This window comes from Pseudophryne corroboree, chromosome 5 (assembly GCF_028390025.1).
Source record: "Pseudophryne corroboree isolate aPseCor3 chromosome 5, aPseCor3.hap2, whole genome shotgun sequence".
NCBI lineage: Eukaryota > Metazoa > Chordata > Amphibia > Anura > Myobatrachidae > Pseudophryne > Pseudophryne corroboree.
Window position 1 is genome coordinate 120,887,072 of NC_086448.1, and position 12,981 is coordinate 120,900,052.

Genomic DNA, 12,981 nt, shown 5'->3' on the forward strand with positions numbered 1-12,981 from the left:
TTGACTGGTCTTCCGACAGCACCGAAACTGGCTCTATTGTTTATCCGAGAACATTTTCGTTTGCATGGGTTGCCACAAGAGATTGTTTCTGACCGTGGAGTACAGTTCACCGCCAGGTTTTGGAAAGCCCTTTGTTCAACTCTACACATTAAACTTAAGTTTTCGTCGGCTTATCATCCCCAAACAAATGGACAAACGGAACGAGTCAATCAAGATCTAGAGACTTTTCTTCGGTTGTATCTCTCTCCTTCACAGGACAACTGGGTGGAGTTGTTGCCTTGGGCGGAGTTTGCCCATAACCATTTGTTTCATTCTTCCACTGGGGAATCACCATTTTTCGTCAACTACGGGTTCCATCCCCGTGTTCCGGAATTTCCAAGCCTTCCGATAATAGAGGTTCCTGCTGTAGCGTCCACTCTACGACACTTTGGACAAATTTGGAGAAAGGTTCATGCTAATCTTAAGCAGGTTTCTGTTCGGTACAAGTTCTTTGCAGATAAGAAACGGCAAGCCGCACCTCAATATAAAGTTGGGGACAGGGTATGGCTGTCCACACGGAATCTCCGGTTGAAGGTGCCCACCATGAAATTCGCTCCAAGGTTCATCGGTCCTTACCCTGTGCTACAAGTCTTAAATCCTGTGGTCTGTAAACTGGGTTTGCCTGCCCATCTTCGCATACCTAACGCCTTCCATGTTTCTCTACTCCGTCCCCTCATACTGAATCGATTCCACTCAGCACTCCCAAGGCCAACGTCCGTAGTGGCAGAAGCTGGAGCGGAGTTTGAAATCAAAGCTATTCTGGACTCTCGTTATCTTCATAAAAAATTACAGTACTTGGTGGACTGGAAGGGTTATGGACCTGAGGAGAGAAGTTGGATTGGGGCTACTGAAGTAACGGCTCCTCGTCTGATTCGGATCTTCCACTCCAGACATCCGACTAAGCCCGGGAAGTGTCCAGGGGCCACTCCTGGAGGAGGGGGTACTGTCACGAACCTCGGGCAGCGGCGACCGCGCTTGTCCCTGCGGGTGGCCTGGTCTGCCCGGCGCCTCTCTTCCCCTGTCAGTCTCCGGCTTCAGCGGCGGGTCGGCGCTGCTCTCCGGCGGCTTCCCGGAAGCAAGGGCGCCGCCATCACAAGCAAGGGCAAGGAGGCGGAGCAGGTCTGACGTCACCTGCCTGCTCCGCCAATCAGGCTAGGGCGGGGAATTTAAAATCAGATACCAGGCAGAGATCCGATGCCTGAGTATCTTCGTTTCTCCTGTGGAAGCTATGATCCAGAGCTCCCTCGTCCCTGCAAGCATCCTGTGCTTCCAAGCATCCTGTCCCTGCAAGCATCCTGTGCTTCCAAGCATCCTGTGCCTACAAGCAACCTGTGCTTCCAAGCATCCTGTGCCTACAAGCAACCTGTGCTTCCAAGCATCCTGTGCCTACAAGCACCTCCGTGCCTCCAGTTACCTCCGTGTCTCCAAGCACCTCGTGCCTCCAAGCACCTCCGTGCCTCCAAGCACCTCCGTGCCTCCAAGCACCTCGTGCCTCCAAGCACCTCGTGCCTCCAAGCACCTCCGCGCCTCAAGCACCTCCGTGCCTCCAGTTACCTCCGTGCCTCCAGTTACCTCCGTGCCTCCAGTTACCTCCGTGCCTCCAAGCACCTCCGTGCCTCCAAGCACCTCGTGCCTCCAAGCACCCCGTGCCTCCAAGCACCTCCGCGCCTCAAAGCACCTCCGTGCCTCCAGTTACCTCCGTGTCTCCAAGCACCTCGTGCCTCCAAGCACCTCGTCCCTCCAAACACCTCGGTGTCTCCAAACACCTCCGTGCCTCCAAGCACCTCCGTGCCTCCAAACACCTCCGTGCCTCCAAGGGTCTCCCAGCACTCCCTGTACTCCCAGTACCTCAGTGCCTTCAATACCACAGTGTCTCCAATATCTCAGTACCCCAGCCTTCATTATTTCTACAAGTCTTGTCTTACAGGAGACCTACAAGAATTCCTCTGGGCCTCCCGCCTGCCGTCTTAGTTCTGCATGAGGAAGACCTACATCCGGCCATCTCTACTACGACCCAGTGGCGGTTCCTCTTCCCGGTCATCGGAAGAAGCCCCGAGTCCACAACACTCCCAAACCAGGTCAGTGATACCGCAGACAAGGTGGAGTCCAGTACTTTTCAGCACTGGTACTCCTGGGGGGGGTGTGACTCAGTGATGTGACCACGCTTTCTATTAGAGTTGTATACCTTTTGGTGTTTGGAGGTATGCTTATGAAACTGTAGTGTGTGCAATGCATGCAAACACATTTCCTGGTGCACAGCTACAGATGTGCCCTCATACACTACAGTGACACCAAACAGGCCATCTCGGCACTCCGGGTCCCGTGTGACTCTCTTAACGCTGGGTGTCTTTTTTGTCCAAAAATGCATCTTAGTCACAATTCGATGCAACTAGAACACACCAGAAGAATGCACTGATTTATTTGATATGTTACACTTGTATACCTGTTTCATGGGGTCTGTCTGCGAAGTGCGGTGCCGTGGCTTTTTTTTCATGCCAAGTTGCATTGTGCTTCATATACAGACTCTGAGTCTGATTCATTATGGATCGCTATAGCGATCCTATGTGAACTTTACTGATGGTTGGAAAACTGCACAGGCGCAGGACTGCGCATGTGCAGAACGGGTCCTGTGGTTGCGGCACAGAAATTAAAATGCCTCTGCCTGATTGACAGGCAGAGGCGTTCACGGGGAGGGTTGGGGGCACCCGGCGTTTGGAAAAACAGGGGCGTGTCACCCCTGTTTTCAGGGTATGGCGAGGCCAGCTCCTGAAGGGAACTGATCGCTAGCCGTGCCTAGATGCTCACTCCCACAGCACCATGTCACCCCCCTCACAGAGTCAGAAGACAGGTGAGTGTTAGAAGACAGATCTTCAATCAAGAAAGTGACGGCTAAAGGTACCGCACGGCTGGCGGAAGCGCAGCGCAGCATGTTGCCCACACATACACAGGCACTGCAGGGTGCAGGGCGCAGGGGGGGGGCGCCCTGGGCAGCATGAAACCTATGGAAACTGGCATAAATAAGGGGCATAAGTTGCTGAGGCACATTCCTATCCCCGCCAGTATAAAAAATGATCTCATAAAAGCTGAGCAGAAACACGCCTTTGAAGAGTGGAGCTTCCTCCTCAGTCAGCCAGCACACTGCTCAGCACAATTTTCTCTCTCTCCTCAGGCTGCAGAGACAACGCTGGTCCTCCTCCACTACTTAACAAGCATCAGGGTGCAAAACGGGGGGCCACAGTGTATTTGGTGCTATATAATTGTGTGATTAGTATTATAAAAGCGCTGCATATCAGTGGGCATATTGTGTTCACAGACATTGTGTTACTGGCACTGGGTTGTGAACTGGCAAATCCTATCTGTGTCCCTCTGACAGATTTTACTGTGGGAGAGAAGAAGACTCTTTTGTGGGTGCACTCTTGTATGTTTAAGAGGTCTCAGAAGAGACAATAAGTAAAGATTATAAATGAATTTTTAAATATAACTTTTATTAACAATAATTGATAAAATAGTAGAGTTTACTGTCAAAAATTGGAGGTAGGGGTGGGGGGAAGGGTGGGGGGGAGTTGGGGAATAGAAAGGGGGAACACAGAACGAATTAATTACAGTGTAAATACTGAATATTGTTCTGGAATGCCTGGGTGCGATAATAACAGCTGGAGACCCTGAAAATTGAAGCGTTTTTATTCTCTCATGAGCGATGATGAGGAGACAGATGGGATGATTAAAGATGGAATGAGCAAGATGAATCTGCTGTCAGTGTTAGACGCTGAGCAAAACCGTCCAGGAATTTCTACTAAACTGAGTATTCCTCGAGAGTCTCCCACTCGAGTACTGACCCAGCCCTACACTGCTTAGCTTCCAAGATCGGAAGGATTCGGGCGTTACCAGTGTGGTATGATAGTAGAAAAAATATTAGATATCGAGGGCTCGAGAATCACTGATGAGAGTTCACGAAAATGGAGAAATAAAAGAAAAGACAAGAGAATGAGTGGAGGAGGAAAATAGGGGATCTGCTGCCACCGTTAGACCGGGATAATTACCCCTGAATCAGTGGTGAGAGTCCTGAAGATAGTATAAAGTGAGGAAAAGGAAACGATACTGATAGGTAAAAAAAAAAAAAAAAAAAAAAATTTTGAGATTGGTTGATAGACAATGGGCTGCTTGATTGCAGGATGCTGATAGTACCTATGATAAAGGTACTAGGTGTGATAAAAAGCAATTTGTACACAATTAGCAGTCAAATAAATTGATTAGACCCATACATCACCATCAATTTGCTACTATCAGATTATTATAATTATACCAAAATGGTATCAGGTGGAAAAAGAAGGAGAAAATGAACAACAGTTTCTTATTTGTGTTCCGCTGTATGCAGAGCTGCAGAAATACTATATAATATGATTGCAAGATGCTGATAGTACCTATGATAAAGGTACTTGGTGTGATAAAGAGCAATTGTACACAATTAGCAGATAATTAAATTGATTGGAACCATGCATCACCATCAATTTGATGCTGACAGATTATTGCACATTGTACCAAAATGGTATCAGGTGAAAAGAGAAAGAGATAATGAACAACAGTTGATTATACAGAGCTGCAGCAATGCTATATAATACGCAGTATAGAGGATAGTGATAAATTGCTCAGCCAAATGATTAGATCAAGATGACTGAAAATAAAGGTTTAAACAGTATCCTATGTGGTATTAAGCCGCTAAATGCCGACTATCTGTAAAACGGGTACTTGCAAAAAACAGCTTGATGAATGCTATTATCAAATATAAATATGCAAAAAGATGCTGATATTGAGCAGATATTACCCGGAATTGTATGGAACGATCAGTCACTAATATGAGCAGGATACTTTCTGAGTGCGGAATGTCCGTGTCAAAGTCCAGGCAAATTGAAGATGCAGGATACACTGGTTCTCAGGAGCTGAGCAGTTCGTTTATAGCCGCACTGCCGATCAAAGTACCTGATGTATTGTGGAGACGTGGTCAGGTTGGCTGAGGAGAAGAGAGACACAATGTTCCTGGTCCCATCGCGGCAGTATCTAGCGGCGGCGGGTTGATGCAGCGGCTGCTGGGGAAAGAGCGGCTCGTGGTTCAGGATGTCCGGAATCAGCTGTCACACCCAGGCAGTGGGGATAGGGAACGGAAAACTAGTTTCACCCGTTCACCGGGCTTGATCACTTCCTGTTCCCAGAGGGGATAGTGCAGGCTTTATCTTGCAAGGGAGCTGGTCGTTGTCCAATCAAAAGGGAGGCGTGTCCTGTGTTTGTAAATTGCTGCACAGGTGGAACGGTTGTTCTGTTTAGTATTGGTTCCCTATTATGCTTGCAATTAGTGGCCCATTGCACAAAAGGAAAAAACAGAGAATATGTGTGAGAAATATACAAGGTTATTAGATAAAAAATGAGCATCTTGCTTATTATATAAGTGGGCATAGTGAAAAAATGGAAATAAAAATAAAAATAAATAAAAATAAAATGGGGAAAATTAGCAAAAAAGAATAAATGAATGAAAATAATAAAATTGAAGCTTTCACAAATTGTTTATGAAATATTTAGATGATAAGAATAGATTAAATTTAAGTATAATAAATGATAATTGCTGGAAAAATATGTTAGGACAGCATATCTTGTCTGGAGTTATAAACAAACACGTTGTAAACATTGCATGAGGATATTCATGAATATGTTAATTTGGATTAATAATGCAAGTGACGTCGATGGAAGTGGTGGGAATGATTGTGAGAAAGGATGGTATGGAAAGGATGGGGAGTGAGGTGGAAAGGAATGGGGGGGATGGAGTGGGGGGGGGGGAAAGGCGGGGGAGAGAGGGGGAAGGGGGGAGGGGGTTTAAGATTGTGGGGTGTTGGGGTGTTGGGATATGGGGTGTTGGGATATGGTTGGGGTGTTGTGGTTTGCAGTGTGGTGGGAATGTGTGTGTGGTGTCGAAGGTGATGATCTTGTGTGGGCGAGAAGTATAATGATATGGTGAGATGAGGAAGGGGAGTAGAGATGTAAGGGATAGGAGTGGGTTGACAATGGGAGTGCTGTGTGGAAACGTGTTAGTAGGTTGTGAAATATGTCGGAATTTGCTGGGTCACTGTAATGGGATGGATGTGAGGTGCATGTGAATGGACTGCGGATGTGATGGTGCCGAGTATGTGGTGGAGGTGGGCGTGAAAGTGCTGATGAAAGAAGGGTGAATGTGATGTGTTATGAATAGGGGTGTACTGGATGAGAGTGTACTGAGGGGTGTAAGGGAAGGAAGCGAGGACACTTGATGGGTGCTATATAGAAAGTAGGTTACAGAAATGCACTGTAATTGATGTATTCATTCAGACCCAATGGTTTGAGACAACCTAACCTGAAAGTCCATTCACTTTCCTTCTTAATAAGTTCTTTGCTTAAGTCACCACCGCGTATGCCTAGATGGACCCTATCTAGGCCAAAGGCGCGCATATCACTTGGTGAGTCATGATGTGCAGCATGGTAGTGTCTGGCTACTGATGTTAGTTTTTTGCCTTTTTGAAGATCTGACGATGAGTTGCGAATGGAGCCCATATGTTCTAAAATCCTAGTTTTGAATTTTCTAGTCGTCATGCCTACATATCGTTGATTGCAAGGACAGGTTAGACAATAGACTACTCCTTGTGTGTCGCAGTTGAAGAAGTGTTGTATGGAAATATCCTTGCCATGTCTGTCCTTGACACAGTCAGTTATCTGTATCTGTGGGCAAGCCTTACATTGCCCACATGGAAAGGATCCCTTAGGGAGTTTGGATTTGGTCATTTCACGTGAAAAATGGCTCTGAACCAACGTGTCTTTGATGTTCTTGGATCTCCTCCAACTGATTTGTAAAGTGGGATCCAATAAAGGTGATAACTCTGGATCCAGATGTAGGACAGGTAGATGTTTCTGAATGGCCTTTTTTAGTAGACGCCATTCGGGACAGAAGGTCCCTACAAATCGAATCTTGGTGTCAGCCTTTTGTTCTTGGAGTTTGTCCTGGAAGATCAGGGATTCCCTGTTGGTTTTTGAAATAGATTGTTGAGCTCTCTTCAGAGAGCGTTTACTGTATCCCCGAGCTTGTAACCTGGTCATAAGTTCTCTGCTTTTCTGTTTGAACACCTTCTCCTCTGTGCAGTTGCGTCTAAGACGAAGAAATTCCCCTTTTGGGATGTTTTCAATAGTAGGTGGGAAATGTGAGCTTGTTTGGTGCAATATACTGTTTGTGGCTGTATCCTTACGAAAGAGTTCTGTAGCCAAAGTCCCACTTGTTGTCTTGTAGATATTCAAGTCCAAAAAAGATATCTTGTCTCTGCTGATTGAGTGAGTGAGAAAAATGTTCAAATCGTTTACATTGAGGATGTTAATGAAGTCCAACAGGAGTTTCTCATCTCCTTCCCAGATCACAAAGATATCATCAATATATCTCAGCCAATTGATGATATGTTTTGTGTAGATATGATTATCATCGTTGAAGACTATTGTTTGTTCCCACCAGCCGAGGAACAGGTTGGCATATGTGGGTGCACAGGCTGCACCCATTGCTGTTCCCCGAATTTGCTGAAAAAATTGGTCACCAAAGGTGAAATAATTTTTATTGAGAACAAAACTCAACATTTCACATAGGAAATCATGAAATACATTTTTTTCTTCCATATCCAGGAAGAATTTGGTGGCTTGTATTCCTTGTGAGTGTGAAATACTGCTATACAGGGCTTCCACATCTAAGGTGACTAGGATACAGTTCTCATTTAGACATATGTCATGTATTTTCCTTAGGAGATCAGAAGTGTCCTTAAGGTAGGAGGGTAATGTCATGACATGGTCTCTGAGATGTAAATCCAGAAATTTGCTTGGGGTTTCCAAGAGTCCCCCATTCCCTGACACTATGGGTCTCCCAGGTGGTTTGTTGATATTCTTGTGTATTTTTGGCAATAAGTAAAAGGTAGGAACCCTGGGATTCGAGACCTCAAGGTATTTAGCCTCTTGTTGTGTGATAGCTCCAGTGGCAAATGCCTCTGTAATCATGTGCATGTATTGCTTGTGGAATTTTATTGTGGGATTAAGTGGCAATCTGATATAACAGGATGTGTCCAACAGTTGTCTCCGTGCTTCCTCTTCATACATTGCGATGGGCCATATGACAATGTTACCACCCTTATCCGAGGGTTTGATAACGGTGTCAGTCCATGTTTTAATCTCTTTAAGAGCTTGTCTCTCTCTGTATTTGAGATTTTTGGTGAGACATCTTTTGCGAGAATTGGTCTGGATCTCGTCAAATTCTTTGGAGACTAGATCCAAAAAGACCCTGATTTCTGGGCTGTTGGTGTCAGGAGGGAAAAAGGTGGACTTCAGTTTGCATGTGGGTCTTATTTTTCGTGAAGCAGGGATGTCCGAGGCTGATTCCATATGCAGCTCCTCCAGTATTTGGATAGCTGTATAATCTTCTTCGGTCAGTGGTGTTATTGATACACTAGGATCCTCCAAAGGTCCTGAATGGCTGGATAGTGAAGTCATAATACTTGAGTCAACAGAGGATTTAGCAAAAAAATTTTTTAATAATAATTTTTTGCGGCCGAAGAGTCTGAGATCCTTCTCCCACAGAAACCTATCAAAGGGTGATGTGGGTGAAAAAGATAGACCCTTGCTAAGAACCTCTAATTGATCTTCCGTAATGATTTTGGTACTGAGGTTGATAATTTGTAATTTGTCGGTAGTTGTCACTTCCTGGTTGTCCGTACCGGATAGTGAGATGTTCTTGGGGTGGTCCAATCTCGCTTGTTTCTGTCTGTGTTTCGTCCCCCCCCTTCTTGTCGGCCTTGTGGCTTGCTTCTGCCTCTGGTATGTTGGCCTCTCCCTAAAAAAGGGTCCTCACTTTTGTTGTATCTATGGGTGTGGGTACTTCCTTCAGGATGTTCCGTGGCGGAGTCTTCACTGTATGATGATTCTAATTCCGAAGAGCTTGGATCTTCTCTAGGTGGTCCTCCTCTAGGACGTGGAGTGGGAGAATGCCAACGAAAGATTTTTCCTAGGGAGAAGTCGTTTTTGTCTCGTAGGAATTTGGTGCGTTTCCTTTCTATAATATTGGTTTCATATATATCCAGATCTTTCTTGTATTTTTCAAATGTGTTTTGGAAAGATAGGTCTTTCTCCCAGGTTTCTAAGTTTTGACCCAATTCTTCGATATTTTTTTTCTACTTGATCTAATATCAGATTGTCATGTTTGATCAAGATTAGAATTAGTTCATTAGAACATTTTAATAGGCTGTTTTCCCATTCAGTTTTAAGGTTGTCTGTGGCCAAAGGGAAGGAGGGGGAGATACGTGGTCGTAAGCCTCTGGGTGATAATTTATTTTTGTGGTAGTTTTCTAATGTAGTGATATCCCAGGTGAGCCTAATCCTTTTTTGAAGGTTTTTCTGTAATTTTGATAAATCAGATTTCCAGTCTTTGGGAGTGCTGGGATTGTGGAAGGTATCTGAAAAAATATCTCCAAATTCCTCTACGTTTCTACGTTTGGATGTTAGTTCAGTTTTTAATGAAAATGCTGTCATTGCCTTGAATATAACAATATACAGTGGGGGGAAAAAATGAAAAGAGGAAAGGGAATGTTGTTATAACAGAAGCGACTACTATACAAAAGGAAAGAGATCCTATAGCAAGGTATATAAATCCGTGCAAGGTATGGAAAACTGAGTCTTAGCTCAGTGTACTGAATACATGAATGTATTGGGGGTATACCGCACTGGAGAATGGTAAGGTATCTAATAGATATTGTTAGAACCAAAATACATAATACAACGAGAAAATCTGAGTTTTCTAATGTTATCTTGAGTTTGGTGGTGCACCCTGAGTCAGTGGTAAGACATACAACAAAAGGGAGAGAAGAAGACTCTTTTGTGGGTGCACTCTTGTATGTTTAAGAGGTCTCAGAAGAGACAATAAGTAAAGATTATAAATGAATTTTTAAATATAACTTTTATTAACAATAATTGATAAAATAGTAGAGTTTACTGTCAAAAATTGGAGGTAGGGGTGGGGGGAAGGGTGGGGGGGAGTAGGGGAATAGAAAGGGGGAACACAGAACGAATTAATTACAGTGTAAATACTGAATATTGTTCTGGAATGCCTGGGTGCGATAATAACAGCTGGAGACCCTGAAAATTGAAGCGTTTTTATTCTCTCATGAGCGATGATGAGGAGACAGATGGGATGATTAAAGATGGAATGAGCAAGATGAATCTGCTGTCAGTGTTAGACGCTGAGCAAAACCGTCCAGGAATTTCTACTAAACTGAGTATTCCTCGAGAGTCTCCCACTCGAGTACTGACCCAGCCCTACACTGCTTAGCTTCCAAGATCGGAAGGATTCGGGCGTTACCAGTGTGGTATGATAGTAGAAAAAATATTAGATATCGAGGGCTCGAGAATCACTGATGAGAGTTCACGAAAATGGAGAAATAAAAGAAAAGACAAGAGAATGAGTGGAGGAGGAAAATAGGGGATCTGCTGCCACCGTTAGACCGGGATAATTACCCCTGAATCAGTGGTGAGAGTCCTGAAGATAGTATAAAGTGAGGAAAAGGAAACGATACTGATAGGTAAAAAAAAAAAAAAAAAATTTGAGATTGGTTGATAGACAATGGGCTGCTTGATTGCAGGATGCTGATAGTACCTATGATAAAGGTACTAGGTGTGATAAAAAGCAATTTGTACACAATTAGCAGTCAAATAAATTGATTAGACCCATACATCACCATCAATTTGCTACTATCAGATTATTATAATTATACCAAAATGGTATCAGGTGGAAAAAGAAGGAGAAAATGAACAACAGTTTCTTATTTGTGTTCCGCTGTATGCAGAGCTGCAGAAATACTATATAATATGATTGCAAGATGCTGATAGTACCTATGATAAAGGTACTTGGTGTGATAAAGAGCAATTGTACACAATTAGCAGATAATTAAATTGATTGGAACCATGCATCACCATCAATTTGATGCTGACAGATTATTGCACATTGTACCAAAATGGTATCAGGTGAAAAGAGAAAGAGATAATGAACAACAGTTGATTATACAGAGCTGCAGCAATGCTATATAATACGCAGTATAGAGGATAGTGATAAATTGCTCAGCCAAATGATTAGATCAAGATGACTGAAAATAAAGGTTTAAACAGTATCCTATGTGGTATTAAGCCGCTAAATGCCGACTATCTGTAAAACGGGTACTTGCAAAAAACAGCTTGATGAATGCTATTATCAAATATAAATATGCAAAAAGATGCTGATATTGAGCAGATATTACCCGGAATTGTATGGAACGATCAGTCACTAATATGAGCAGGATACTTTCTGAGTGCGGAATGTCCGTGTCAAAGTCCAGGCAAATTGAAGATGCAGGATACACTGGTTCCCAGGAGCTGAGCAGTTCGTTTATAGCCGCACTGCCGATCAAAGTACCTGATGTATTGTGGAGACGTGGTCAGGTTGGCTGAGGAGAAGAGAGACACAATGTTCCTGGTCCCATCGCGGCAGTATCTAGCGGCGGCGGGTTGATGCAGCGGCTGCTGGGGAAAGAGCGGCTCGTGGTTCAGGATGTCCGGAATCAGCTGTCACACCCAGGCAGTGGGGATAGGGAACGGAAAACTAGTTTCACCCGTTCACCGGGCTTGATCACTTCCTGTTCCCAGAGGGGATAGTGCAGGCTTTATCTTGCAAGGGAGCTGGTCGTTGTCCAATCAAAAGGGAGGCGTGTCCTGTGTTTGTAAATTGCTGCACAGGTGGAACGGTTGTTCTGTTTAGTATTGGTTCCCTATTATGCTTGCAATTAGTGGCCCATTGCACAAAAGGAAAAAACAGAGAATATGTGTGAGAAATATACAAGGTTATTAGATAAAAAATGAGCATCTTGCTTATTATATAAGTGGGCATAGTGAAAAAATGGAAATAAAAATAAAAATAAATAAAAATAAAATGGGGAAAATTAGCAAAAAAGAATAAATGAATGAAAATAATAAAATTGAAGCTTTCACAAATTGTTTATGAAATATTTAGATGATAAGAATAGATTAAATTTAAGTATAATAAATGATAATTGCTGGAAAAATATGTTAGGACAGCATATCTTGTCTGGAGTTATAAACAAACACGTTGTAAACATTGCATGAGGATATTCATGAATATGTTAATTTGGATTAATAATGCAAGTGACGTCGATGGAAGTGGTGGGAATGATTGTGAGAAAGGATGGTATGGAAAGGATGGGGAGTGGGGGGGATGGAGTGGGGGGGGGGGAAAGGCGGGGGAGAGAGGGGGAAGGGGGGAGGGGGTTTAAGATTGTGGGGTGTTGGGGTGTTGGGATATGGGGTGTTGGGATATGGTTGGGGTGTTGTGGTTTGCAGTGTGGTGGGAATGTGTGTGTGGTGTCGAAGGTGATGATCTTGTGTGGGCGAGAAGTATAATGATATGGTGAGATGAGGAAGGGGAGTAGAGATGTAAGGGATAGGAGTGGGTTGACAATGGGAGTGCTGTGTGGAAACGTGTTAGTAGGTTGTGAAATATGTCGGAATTTGCTGGGTCACTGTAATGGGATGGATGTGAGGTGCATGTGAATGGACTGCGGATGTGATGGTGCCGAGTATGTGGTGGAGGTGGGCGTGAAAGTGCTGATGAAAGAAGGGTGAATGTGATGTGTTATGAATAGGGGTGTACTGGATGAGAGTGTACTGAGGGGTGTAAGGGAAGGAAGCGAGGACACTTGATGGGTGCTATATAGAAAGTAGGTTACAGAAATGCACTGTAATTGATGTATTCATTCAGACCCAATGGTTTGAGACAACCTAACCTGAAAGTCCATTCACTTTCCTTCTTAATAAGTTCTTTGCTTAAGTCACCACCGCGTATGCCTAGATGGACCCTAT

General features: G+C 44.0%; 1 protein-coding gene and 2 pseudogenes across 6 annotated transcripts in view; 1 reads left to right on the plus strand and 2 right to left on the minus strand.

Moving 5' to 3' along the window:
- Positions 1 to 12,981, plus strand: part of MYO3A (myosin IIIA) — a 527,514-nt gene that overhangs the window by 30,297 nt on the left and 484,236 nt on the right. The gene's annotated exons all lie outside the window — the stretch shown is intronic.
- Positions 3,827 to 3,945, minus strand: LOC134930036 (5S ribosomal RNA; annotated as a pseudogene).
- LOC134930037 (5S ribosomal RNA) lies at positions 10,338 to 10,456 on the minus strand (annotated as a pseudogene).